A 14,551-nucleotide genomic window follows, 5' to 3' on the forward strand; every position below is an offset into this window, starting at 1 on the left:
ATATGTCAATATTGATTTGGAAAATGTTTTGTAAGTCTGGTTATTATTTTTTTAATCCTCACCTGAGGATATTTTTTTCCATTGCTTTTCAGAGAGAGTGGAAGGGGGAGAGAGACATCGATTGGTTGCCTCCTGCCTTTGCCCTGACCAGGGCCAGGGATCGAGCCTACAAATGAAGTATGGGCCCTTGGCCGGAATCGAACCTGGGACCCTTCAGTCCTCGGGCTGACGCTCTAACCACTGAGCAAAACTGGCCAGGGCAACTTATTTTTATATAGAAAAGCAGTTTTTTAAATAACCTGCTTAGAAAGACAGAAATACCTAAACAGTGACTATATTTGCTAAGAATATTTCATGCTGATTTTGAAGTTGACATTTGTTGAAATTATTTGTATTTTTTTGCACCAACTTCTATCGCAGATGCATATGTAGAAATTCCATTGAAATGAACAATAAACAAAGGGAGGGAACAATTTGTGAGGTTAGCTTTATATCTTCCAGCATTTTGTGCTGTTATAAAGTTATAACTGGTTCTAAATTTTTTGAATATAAAAGCTTCACCCTAAAAAAGCAATCAGGTGAAATGTGAATAATTTTAAAATATTTTATGCTATGTATTTATCTCTGGGGGCAGGATCCTGAACTTGGTGGAGGTCATCTTGTCTACCATAATGCATGAGGCTGCTCCTTAGATATTTCTCTGGAGTCCAGCACTCAGGCCCTTGGGTGGCTCTTGGGCCCCGAGTGTCCACCTCATATCTCAACTCCTTCTGGGTGGATGTTCCACCAGCACCTCAATTTCCCCATCTGGCAATCTGGGTTCATTCCCCCGTTACCCACCAACTCACTCTTCAACTTTTTCACCCTCGCTGCTGCCAGCATCAGGTTATCAGCTGAGCTGGTTAAAAAGTGCGATGTCATTCTAGAATTTTCTTTCTTCCACATCTCCATCCCACCAGGACCCTAGGAACATTGCAGGTTTCATAAGGCTCCATACCTCTGGGTTATCACAGGAAGAGAATTTGAATTGTCCAGGCCACCACCCCACCCCATTTCTGAGCACAGCTCTCAAGCCAGGTCATAATTGAGGCCACTCTGCTGCTGCCCAAGTCTGGTCCAATCTGGCTGAGGTGCTGGATCAGCTTCGCTCACAAAGGGTTCTGGCAGATGTAACAGGCTCCTCTCCAGCAACCCATGATAGGGCTCAGCCTAGGATACAGAGCCATTTGGCCTCAACTCTTGTCCTCACAAAGGCCTCGATTTACTGGCAGCTGTGGCCTGACACTATGATAGAGGCTCCCATATGGAAGGCACAGAAAGCACCATGGGGTTGTGAGGAAAGCATATGCTGGCTTTGGCATCTCATAGTTCATCTCGACACCCCTCCCAACTTGCAGCTTCCTGGGGCCAGCTCTTCTCTATGAAAGGGAGGCTGCCTGAGGGTCTCCGGGAAATGCCTCACTTATTTCTCAGATGATCCTGGTTGCTGGCTGTAAAACACCCCAGTTTGGTGGCTGTCAAGGGAGGAGGGGACGTTGAGGGATAGTGCTCTGACACGAGGCAGTTAGGATGGGGCTGAAAAGCCCAGAGGAACAAAGCTCGGGGAGTGTTCCACGGAGCCTCTGCTGGCCCTGGGTGCTGTCTGTCTAGCTCACTGGCCTGACTTCTAACAGGAAGGTTCTAGTCTGATTTCTCCTTCCCAACCCTGGCTGGTGACAACTCAGGATGCCTGCAGGGTGTCACTAGCAGGTACCTAAATGTTCCCATTACTGGTTTATCTCATGGAAGAGGAGGAGGCAGCTTTCAGGGAGACAAAAGCATCAGAAAGTAGGTTTAATGATATAAAAAAAATTTCCTTAGAAAATGACTTTGAAAATAGCATGAAATCCTCTTAACTCTAGTGGCGCCTCCCTGTCAGGCAGAGAGAGCTGGTGGGGGGCGGACCTAGATAGGAGGACAGCCAGGAAGAGACTGGGCAGGAAGCTGCTCAGGTGTCACCCTCTGCCTGAGGAGACCATGGAGGACAGGAGGGCTGCAGGGGACCCTCCCACTGCCTCACCAGTTCCAGATGCAGCCCCCAGGATGCAGGCTGGTGGGAGGCCAGGGTCGGGCAGGAGAGAAAGCTCAGCCTGTCGGGAGTCAGGGAGGTATTTGGAAAGCACCTGAGAGGCTTTGTGGTCCACTTGCCCTGGCCCAACCTGGCTCAGAAGGAGCACCAATGTAGTTTTGTGGCTTGTGCATGTTGACAGCCAAGCTCAGTTTCTAGGTCGCCTGACTATGGGCAGAATTATCTGTGGTCATTTAAGACAGAACTGATGACTGGTGGTTTCCACTGGTCCTCAGATCTCACCTTCATGGAGACAGGAGGTAGGCTGGTATATTTGGGTTAGTTAATACTTCGTTCAGTCCACATTTGTTGAGGCCTGAAGGTGAGGGAGAGCAAGGTTACAAAGCTCAGTAAGACCAAGTGCCCACTGGAGTTGTTTATAAACATTGATTATAAAACTGGTTCTCAGTCCTAAGTTCAAGGATTCTCAGGGCAGTAAGTGCAGTTTGCAATTTTATGTCTTCATTCAGAATTTTAGATGACAACTGTAATTCATTTTATTAGAGAGATAAAGGCATAACCCTTTTACAATGATAATTTGTCACTGAAAGACATTTCTTTGCAATAAGACTTTGGTTTTTAAAGCCAGTCTCTTGAACCAGGGCCTTGTAATACGTTATAAACTGTAACAGAGGGAGGCAATGGTGCTGTGGGGCACAAAGGAGCAAGCCTGCCCCTGTTTGAAGATTGGGGATGGATTTCTGAAAGAACCTCTTCAAAGACTTATAGGAGCACTTGAGGGTGGGGGGGTGAGTGGGGAAGGAGCTGAGGATAACGAAAGTCTGGAGCTGAAAAAAAACCAAGACAGCAGGATTTTGATATAGCCATTTGGCCCTGGCATGTTGATGAGACCCAAAACCACTTAAAATATCAGCTTTCTAAAAATTACCATGCTATATTGGTAGCTTGAAATTGGCCACGATGGAGTATTTACACCATAGAAATTGGCAAATCCTACAAATCAGGCAGATGTGCTGAAGTGTCCCCAGCGCTGCCTGTGACATCTTTTGTGGTCACTCTTTTCCCTGAATCACTTCCCTAAATCTTTACAGAACTGGCTCTTGTCAGTCCTTCAAGTCAGTCATGTCATCCGCTCAGAGAGGCCTTCCCTGACTCCCTACCTCAAGTGGGTCCCGGTTACTATTGCCACATCCCCTAATGGTCATCATCACCATCTGAAAGGTTTGTTTTCTGGATTATTGTCTGCTCCCATTCCCTGGAATGCAAGCCCCCAGAGAGCAGGACTTCATCTGACCTGTTCACTGCTTTATGCCTCTGACTAGAACAGAGCCTGGCACATAGTAGGTATGCAGAAGTATTTACTAGATTAAGAAATGAGTGGGTTTGGAGTGGGAAGGCAGGTGCCGGGTACTGGCCTGCTCTTGGCCAGGTGAGACTTGGGGTGAGAGGAGGAAGAAGAGGAGGAGGAGGGAAGTTCCTGTTGGTCTGGAAGCTGTTGCCCTGGATGGGATTGGGCCAAACCGGTCAGGTCCTTGCCTTGGGATGGGGTAGCCAGGTTTAGCAAATGAAAGTAATAGATACCTAATTAAATTTGAATTTTGTATAAACAATGTTTTAATATAAGTATGTTCTAGGCCATATTTGAAGCATACTAAAAAATTATTCATTGTTTATCTGAAATAAAATTCACTTGGATGTCCTATATTTTATCTGGCAACCCTACTTGCAGACTCAGCAGCCTGAGTATAACTGTGGTTTAGTAAGTAGTATTGTACCAATATTATTTTCCTGGTTATGATAATTGCACATACTTATGTGAGTTATTAATCTTAGGGGAAGTTGGGTGAAGGGTAGACAGGAATTCTCTGTACTATTTTTTTAAAATATGTTTTTATTGATTTCATTTTATAGATTTTAGAGAGAGGAAGGGAGAGGTAGAGAGTGAACCATCAATTATGAGAATCATGGATCGGCTGCCTCCTGCATGCCCCCTACTGGGGATCAAGACACACTGGATGAGCTTGTACTATTTTTTGCAACTTTTCTATAGTTTTAAAATTATTTCAAAATAAAAAGGTCAAAAGAAAATCCTAGCCATCATCTCGAAGGCCCAATATTTTCTAGCCCCCTGTATTGTCTGTCTCTTCCACAGTCCCTGACCACTCGCCCTGTCATACAAGCCTTTCACATGCTCTGGCCTCCCAGAGGAAACACTTTTCTACCTGAAATGCTTCCCTGACCCCACTCCCCCTGCTCAGCCCTCAGAGTTCAATGAAAGCTCACTTTCTGGTTTCTCCCTCCAGTCTGGGTCAAGCCTTGTCATTACAGGTTCTCATAGGCTCTGAAGTTTATAATCATCACAGTAAGACAGTTGTTCTTATTCTTAGACTCACCTGGGGGTTGTTAAAACTTCTGGTGCCTTTGATGGGAGTGTAAATATCCATATATACCCACTTTGGAAAACAGTTTAGCAATATCTGTTAAAGATATTTAGTAGATGAACACCTACATTCCCAATTATATACTAAGGGAATGTAAACTTATGCTTAAGAATCTTTATCCCAGCACTTTTCATAATGATCAAACACCTGGACATAACCTGAGCGCCCATGATCAGTAGATTGAAAAATAAATTGTGGCGTAGTCACATAATGGAAACCTCTGTAATAATGAGGAAATAATCTATAGCCAAACTCGACAATATGGGTCAATCTCAAAAACAATGTTGAGCTAAAGAAGCCAGATACTAAAGAGGATCTACCATGAGATTCCACTTACATAAAGTACAAAAACAGACCAAATTAATCTATGCTTTTAGAAGTCAGGATAATGGTTACCATTGCGGGAAGATAGTGATTGAAAGGAGGTGTGAGGGTGGTTACTGAGGTGCTGGAAATAATGTTTCATAAATTGAATTCTAGGTGTTCAGCTTGTGAAAATCAGTCACGCTATCCTCTTATGTTTGTGTACTTGATTTTTGTTTGTATATTTCAGTAAAAAGGTAATAAAATACTGATGATTGGGTTGAAAAATACCATTAAGAAAATCAATAGTTAAGATACAAATTGGGAGAAAATATTTGTAAACATATCTGACAAAAGACTGATATCCAAGATATAAAATAACTTCTATAACTTGGCAATAAAGACAAGCAACCTAATTAAAACAAAATGGGCAAGAGATTTGAACAGACACTTCCCAAAAGGAGATATACAAATAGCCAATAAACACATGAAAATGTGCTCAAAATCATGCTACTTCAAACCAAATGAAACCACACTGTGAGACTATTACACACCCATAAGGGTGGCTACAATTTAAAAGGACTATTAATACTGAATATTGGGAAGAATGTGGAGCAACTGGAAATCTCATACACAGTTGATGGGAAAGGTCTGGCAGTTTCTTAAAACATAATATACGCCTACCCTACCACTTTTCTCACTTCTAGTGTTCATCCAAGAGAAATGAAAACATTTGTCCACAGAAAGATTTGTACAAGAATGTTCATAGAAGCTTTACTCATAATAACTCCAAAATGGAAACCACCCAAACGTCTAATAAGAAAATGGATAAACTGTAGTTTATATGAAGAACACTCCTCAGCAATAAAAAGGAGCAGATTACTCACGCACATGACATGGATAAATATGGAAAATGTGCATTGCGTGAAAGAAGGCTAACCAATTCCATTCTTATGAAGTTCTAGAACAGGCAAATCTCATCTATGGTGGGGGCAAAAATCCAGTAAAGTGAGTGGATCTGGGAGGGAACAGGGTGAGAACTGGCAGGAAAGGAGCGTAATGGAACTTTCTGGAGCGACGGTGATGTTCTATATCTTGATAGGGGTTCGGGTTACACAGGTGTATGCAGCTATCAAAACTCAACGAATGTACACTTAAGATTTTTTGCAGTTCATTGTAATGTAATTTTATACAGAAAGGAAAAACTCCCAAATATTGAACTCTAGTTGATAATGTGCATGCTGAAGTATTTAGGGAGAAGTGAATAGGTGTCTTCAATTTATTTGGAAATACATTGAAAAATTAGGACGCATTGATGATGGATGGAAGGGTGATAGATGAGACAGTAATAATGTTAATGGGAGAACTGAGGTGGGTGTTCATTGTAAAATTTTTTCTATTTTTCTGTATGTATGAATTTTTTTAATAATAAAATGTTGGGAGAAACAAAATGTCCTAATGAAGTCCCTTCAGAGAAGTACTAGATTTTGTTTAAAATATACCAGTGGTAGACATTTAATGTCAAAGATGGTATTTAAATGTCAAAGAAGAAGATTATTGGTCTGTCTTATTTAACCCTGCTAGCTAAAGATGGCATAGTCCGTACTGAATAGGAAATTAGTGACAAATGAAATAGCAAACTAAACTATTAATGGAAAACATAGTATTAATATGTAGGTCCTACCCCCAAAATCCTGATCATTCATCTAGGCTATAGTTGGGAATCAGGTTTTTATTAATTATTTATTTTTATTTTAAAAATGATTTGAGAGAGACAGAGATGGACTTGTCGCTCCACTTATTTATGCATTCATTGGTTGACTCCTGTATGTGCCCTGACATAGGATCCAACCTGCCACCCTGAAACCCCTGCACATTGGCATGAGGCTCCAACACACTGAGCTACCTGGCCAGGGCAGGAATCAGGATTGTTTTTTTAATCCTCACCAGAGGATATTTTTTCCATTGCTTTTCAGAGACAGTGGAAGGGAGAGAGAGAGAGAAAAACATCGATGTGAGAGAGACACATCGATTGGTTGCCTCTCACACATGCCAAGGCTGGGGCCTGGGGCCAAGCCTGCAACTGAGGGACATGGCCTTGGTCAGAATCGAACCTGGGACCCGTCAGTCCGCAGGCAGATGCTGTAACCACTGAGCCAAACCAGCTAGGATGGGAATCAGAATTTTTAAAACTTCTCTAAGTAATCGTAACGTGCATCCAAGATTGAAAACCACTGCTTGAAGGCCAATGTTTTGGCTTAGCCACAGGGCCCAACATAGTCCTGGCAGATAGTAGGTGCTCAAGAAATGCAACAACTATTAGTTGAATGAATGATTTAATGAAAAAATGGATATAAATGTGCTACAAGCAATGTGTAGATATTGTCCATTAATAATAAATGATGCTAACAATATAAAAAATTAAAACAATAAAATAGGCATCATTGGTGTTAAGTTTTAGGATGAGGTGGGAGGCAAAAAGAGAGGCCCTGGAGGTGAAGGGTAGATAAACTGGATTAAAGGTGGGGGCACAAGAGTAAGGAGGTTCATTTCCCTGTTAGGTGCAAGTGGATTTTACTCTGCCTCCCCAGGAACGCTGGAGCTGGGGGTGAAGGAGTTGGCAGGTGCCATGGGGAGCTCCAGCCGGCCCTGTGATGATGGAAGGGGTCTGATATGATCCAAAGCAAGTTGGGGGGAGCTGGTCTTCCTGTAGCACTGTGGTCATTAGGCTTAGATGGGGAGTCAAAGTCCTACTTCCTTCTATCCTGGACACAATTCAGTCCATAGCACAATATGACCCAGAAAATCCACTCCTAAGTATATATCTAAAAAACCTGAAAACACACGCAGACATATGTATGCAAATGTTCATCACAACATTATTCACAATAGTTAAAAGGTGGAAACAACCCAAGTGTCTACCAACAGCAGATGAACGGATAAACATGTGACATATTCATACAGTGGAATATTATTCATTCATAAGAAGGAATGAAGTACTGATACATGCTACAACACAGATGAACCTTGAGAACATGCTAAGTGAAATAAGCCAGTCACAAAAGGACATATTGTTGACTCTACTTATATGAGGTATATAGAATAGACAAATTTATGGAGACAGACGTAGGTTAGCAGTTACCAAGGCCTGGGTAGGGGGGATAATTGGGAGTAAATATTACATAATGATTACAGAGTTTCTGTTCAGGGTGATGAAAAAGTTTTGGAAATAGTGGTTATGGTTGCAAAACATTATGAGTAATAATGGCAGTGAATTATACACTTAAAATGGCAAATTTTACAGTATATCTATTTTATCACAAACAAAGGAATGAAGTACTGATACATCCTGTTGTGAACAAAAAGAGATCACCTTGGCAATCCTGACAAACTCAATAACAGGGTAACAGGATGTTTTGATCATAAAAAAAAATTCCTCACTGAGAGTTATGGTGGGAGGTCACGTCCTAAGGCCTATACGATAGATTAATCTGAACCCTGAGCAAGCCCTGTCCACTGTTTTTGTGCATCTGTAACAACATACTTAAAATGTCAGAACGATCTCTTCTCCAGATCTCCAGCGATAATCGCCTGGTATGTGACGGGACAACCCCAGTTCTTCATTATAATCTTTCACCTGCATGCCTGGACTATCCTGCACCCACCAATACGAAAGAAACATGTATCTCCCCATTTTGCTTCCTATCCAATCCTAGAGATTTCCCTGGTTTGCTTTCTCTCACCCCCTTAATCTGCCACCAAGGGATTTTATGTAACTTTTCTTATGTCTTCTCCTTTGATAGTATAAAATAAACTGCAAAACTGCTATTTCCTCGAGCATTATCTCAAGCCCTCGAGATTTTGCTTCCAGGACTAGCCCCTAAAACCCTGGCTCATAATAAACTCTTTAAATCTTTCTTTAGGTTTGGAAAGTCTTTCATCAATATTACAGCTTGGATAAACCCCCCAAACATTTTGCTAACTAGTGACAGAAGCCTCACACAAAAGGCCATATAGTGTATGATTTCTATGAAATATCCAGAACTCGTAAGTCCAGAGGAACAGAAAGCAGGTTGGTGGCTGCCTGGGGAGGAGGGAAAGGGAAAGGGGTAGTGGTTGTTTAATGGGTACAGGTGTTCTGGACTGATGGAAAACCTTGAAACTGGAGAGAGGTGGTTTTTGCACATAGTAATGCACTATATGCCACTAGATTGTGCGCTTTAAAATGGACAATTATATGTTTTACCTCAATTAAAATAAAATTTAATCCAGCCCTGGTCCGTGTGGCTCAGTGGTTGAGCATCGACCCATGGACCGGTTCCATTCCCGGTCAGGGCATGTGCCCAGGTTGTGAGCTCGATTCCCCGCAGGGGGCGTGCAGGAGGCAGCCGATCAATGTTTCACTCACATGGACGTTTCTCTCCCTCTCCCTTCCTCTCTCTCTCTCTAAAAAGAAAAAATCTAATCCAGTAATTTCACTTCTGGGTACTTACCCAAAGAAAACGAAAACACTAATTTGAAAAAATATCTGCATCCCTACGTTCATTGAGGCGTATTTACAACAGCCAACACATGAAAATACCTAAATGTTCATCCAGAGATGAACACATAAAGAAAATGTGTGCATATACAAAATAAAATAGTATGCAGCCGTAAAAGAGGAGGAAATGCTGCCATTTGCACCAACATGAATGGACCTTGAGGGCACTATGCTAAGTGATGTTAGACAAAGATAAATACCATGATCTCAATTATACGTGGAATCTAAAAAAACAAGCAGAACAAAACCCCCCAAAGCTCATAGATACAGAGAACAGATTGGTGGTTGCCTGAGGGAGGGAGTGGGGGGATGAGCAAAATGGGTGAAGGGGGCCAAAAGGAATAAATTTCCAGTTAAAAAATAAATAAGTTGACCACGCCTCCTCGAAGTCCTAGCCACCCATTTTGAAACTGTCCCCGGGCCCAGCCACCGCTTTGGCTCGCCGTGGATCACAACTGCTCCTGTGCCACCGGTGGCTCCTGCACCTGTGCCAGCTCCTGCAAACGCAAAGGCTGCAAATGCATCTCCCACAAGATGAGCTGCCGCCCCTGCTGCCCCGTGGGCTGTGCCAGGTGTGCCCAGGGCTCCGTCTGCGGAGACGTCCAAGCGCAGCTGCCGTGGCGATGTTGGGAGAGCCTGCTCCCAGATGTAAATACAGCAACAGGAACAAACCTGCATTTTTTGGGTACAACCCTGCCCCATTTGCTACATTCCTTTTTTTTCTATAAAATACATGGATAATTAAAAATGGTTGACTTTAAAAATAATGAATAAGTAAATAAGTCACGGGGATGTAATGGTGACTACAGTTAACGATGCTGTACTGCTGCCCGGCCGGTGTTGCTCAGTGGTTGAGCGTCGGCCTATGCATCAAGAGGTCATCGGTTTGATCCCCAGTCAGGGCACATACCTTGGCTGCGGGTTTGACTGGTCTGGATGCTCTAAGGAAGGCAACCGATTGATGTTTTTTTCTCATATGGATGTTTCTCTCTCTCCCTTCCACACTCTCTGAAAAACAATGGAAAAAATATCCTCAGGTAAGGATTTAAAAAAAAAACTCTGGCATTCCACCTGCACAGCCGCTCCCCAACCCTGTGCCTAGTCATCCCCTGGCCCACAATCTGGGACCTCTGTCGGGAAATATGGAGAAAGAGTCAATTCTCAGTTGCTATGCAAAAGATAACATTCCTATCAGATGGGAACATGGCCCAAGATCCAACCACAGCCCCTAAAAACTCTTCTCTGGGTTCTCAGGGGCTGCTGGGAAATGGGTCTCTTCCTTAATTCAGTGATCTTTGGGCTCATTCATTTATTAGGTACCTACTATATATCAAATAAGGTCCTGGCCCCCAGGCTGCACAAAACCTGTGTGGGCGGGGAGATGGGAACGGAAACAAACTATAATGATATGCAACATTTTCCCTGGGTGTCTATACTAAGTGGAAGATGAAATAAGTCAGAGAAAAACAAGTACCCTATAATTTCACTTATATGTGGGATCTAAAAAACAAAATAAACGAACAAACAAAACAGAAACAAACCCATAGATACAGAGAAGAAACAGATGGTTGCCAGATGGGAGGAAGGTAGAGGGCCTGTGTGAAAAAGGTGAAGAGATTAAATACAACTGGTTGTTACAAAACAGTCATGGGATGTGAAGTACAGCACTGGGAATATAATCAATAATATTGTAATAACCATGTATGGTGCCAGGTGGGTACTAGACTTATCAGTGGACCACTTTGTAAGTTATACAAATGTCTAACCACTATATTGTATACCTGAAACTAATATAATATTGAATATCAAGTGTAACTGGGAAAAAAAGAGATGGAATTAAATATGCCTGGGGGGAGAGAGACAGCTTCTGAGTGGTGAGGAGGAGGGAAGGGGAGGCGAGGAGGGGAAGGAACGGGGGGGGGGGGGGGGGGGGGGGAGTTCCTGACAGGGCAAGGGCATCCTAAGATTAAAACTGTCTGGAACAACTGGGCACTGCACGTGGCTCTTGGGACATGGGGGTGAAGTGGGCAGAGGATGAGCCAAGAGCAGGTGATGGGCCAGACTGCGAAGGACAGGTGAAGAATTTGGGCCACAGCTTGCAGGCCACAGGGGATGATTACAGCAGGTTTCATGATCTGAGGTGGCCCTCAGGGGCTCTGGGAATGCTTTGAAGTTGTGTATAAAATTGTATGTGCAGCCCCGGCCAGGTGGCTCAGTTGGTCCCATACGCCAAAAAACGTTGTGGGGTTGATTCCCGGTCAGAACACATACCTAGGTTGTGGGTTCGATCCCCAGTCAGGCACATACAGGAGGCACTCGATGGATATTTCTCTCTCACATTGCTATTTCTCTTTCTCTCCCTTCCTCTCTGTCTGAAGTCAATAAAAACATATCATCTGGTGAGGATTTTTAAAAAATTACATGTGCATTTTTCTGGGGATGGTCCTCAGCTGCCATCACATTCTCAAAGGGGTCTGTGTCCCAAAACGGTTAAGAAGTTAGTTGTTAGCCACACTGATTATTGCTGATTTCCCCCAGCGGCCTGGGTTCCAGCCAGGCCCAGTGCCTCTCCACTCCACACACAGCACTGCCTGACCCCCTGATCTCCACCTGCTGCTCTCACACCTCCCCACTCATGGCTTCCAGGAGCGGTCCCAGCAGCCCCTTACCACCTGGGCCACCTCTGAGTTAGTCACTGTTGTTTGGCTCCCATGTTTGAGTCTTTGGGTTTTCTCTCCATAGAGGACCATTCCTATTGCCTCCTATGCCTAACCTGCTGGTCTTGTTCTACCCCTTTCTTCTCCTGAAACAGCTCTCAAATGTCACAGATGAGTGATGAAAGTCACCTTAGGGTACTGTCTCTTCCTCCCCCTCCTCCTCCCCATCAGCTTCTGAAAAGCAATTCTCTCTTGACCTCCCTGACATTGCACCCGCAGGTCTGAAGTCTCCTCCTACTTCTGAGATCACTGCTTTTCCGTTTATCTTTCTGGCTTTTCTGTGTTTTTTCCTTACCTTAAATATTGTGAGTTTTAAAAAACAGGTAATGCATGCACATGGGGAAAGTCAAACAGCACAAAAGAACATATAGTGAAAGTTACTTTTCACTCTCCTGATTTTCAATTACCTAAAATTTCTCCCTAAGGGCAACCGTTATTACCTCCCTTTGAAATCCTTCCAGAACTGTGAGTCCCATACAGTAGCCACTATTTATATGTGACTATTGAGCACTGAAAATGTGGTAAGTTTGAACTGAGATATGTTGTAAGTGTAAGATACATACTAGATTTCAAAGACTTAGGACAAAACCAAAAAAGAATATAAACTATCTCATTAATACTTTTTAAATATACAATTATAACAGTTAAGCTGGAAAAATAATTTTAAAATAATGATTAAATGTTAATACTATTTTTGGGTTAAGTAAAATATTTTAAAATTAACTTCACCTTTTTCTTTAATTACCTGGCTTACATTTGTGACTAACATTATAATTTACTAGACAGCATTATTGTAGAGCTGGACTTTGTTTATAAGCATATATGTATTCCTTTAAAAATACAACACACAAATAGCATAGTATGCAGACTTCTGTACATTTCTTTTTCTTTTTTAATATGTTTTTATTGACTTCAGAGAGAGAGAGAGAGATAGAAACATCAATGATGGGAGAGTCGTTGATTGGCTGTCTCTTGCACACCCCCTTGGGGACTGAGCCCGAAATTGGGCATGTGCCCTGACCGGGAATCAACCGTGACCTCCTGGTCCATGGGCCGAGTCTCAACCACTGAGCCACGCCAGCCGGGCTCTGTACATTTCTTTTCGTACTCAACCCTCTTTCTCAGAGATCGTATCATATCACTTTATCTAAGCCTGCCTCATTCTTTGAACTGTCTGCATAGCGTTTACATAGCCAGCCCTCCAGGGATGAGCATTTCAGTCCTTTCTAATCTTCTACTTGCTGAAACACAGGGCATCTGTGTGTATCCTTGAACCTACACCTTCGGGCATGTGGGCAAGGCTATCTGTACCATGAATTCCTAAAAGCTGATTCACTAGGCGTGGGTGTTCTTACAGCACTGCTGATGGCTTATCTCTTTGTGTCCTGCAGTGCTCCGGACAGTAAATTGTGGATTATTTGTTGAAAAGAAATCTCAGATGTGGAGAAGTTCTGAGCTGAAAGGGCCTCAGAGTTCACTGTTTATTTATTTCACATTTTCTGAACTCCCATGGGTCTATAATAGGTTCAGAGACGAGCAGATGGGGTCTCTGTCCTTGAGGAGCACGGAGTAGAATAAGGGACAGGCGTGCGAACAAATGATTAAAGTCGGGTGCTATAATGAGGGTGCATGTGACACTCAGTAGGAGCATTTTATGGATAATGAAACTGAAGTCCACAAGCTGAAGTGACTGTACTGTGGTCACTGGTGTGGATCTTTCTACCTTTAGAATATAAGCTTTTGAGAGTCAGGATCTAGCTTATGTTTTACATCTGTCGTGAGCTTGAGCTCCCCTCCTTCTGCAGCCAAGGTACAGTAACGGAACACAAAACAGTCACTGATCCTAACAAGCCTTGAGGTAAGTCACCGCCACCTGACATCAGTGTTCCGCACACCGCGACCCCAACCGCTGGGCCCACGTCGGCTGCACTCACCTGGCCCCGAGCCATCAGTGCTGCTTGGTGAGGTGTGACCAGGGAGCAGGGAGTGTCCTGGGCAGACTGCATGCTGGCTGGTTAAGGGTTCATCCTCTGGATCCAGAATCCTGGCTCAGAAGCCAGCCCTGCCACTATTACCTGCGTGAGCTTGATCAACGTGTTTCATCTCAGCAGTCTCATCTGAATGAGTCCTAATGCTTGTTCCTACCTCAGAGAGCTTGAGGAATGACAGGACAAATGCATAAAATGCTTAGCCTGGTACTCAGCCCACTGTAAGTGCCCAGAGATGAAGGCTGTGTTCGTGGGGCTGGGCCCATTATGTTATACAGAATCTTAGAATCAGGCCTTGGAGCCTGTGAGTACCTCTTTTGTTAGATTGTCCTTTTCTTTTTTTTCTTTTTAAAAATATATCTTTATTGATTTCAGAGAGAGGAAAGGAGAGGGAGAGAGAGAGCTAGAAACATCAATGATGAGAGAGTCATTGATCGGCTGCAGCCTGCAACCCGGGCATGTGCCCTGACCAGGAATTGAACCCCGATCGCCTG

Source organism: Miniopterus schreibersii, assembly GCF_964146895.1.
Source record: "Miniopterus schreibersii genome assembly, chromosome: 1".
NCBI lineage: Eukaryota > Metazoa > Chordata > Mammalia > Chiroptera > Miniopteridae > Miniopterus > Miniopterus schreibersii.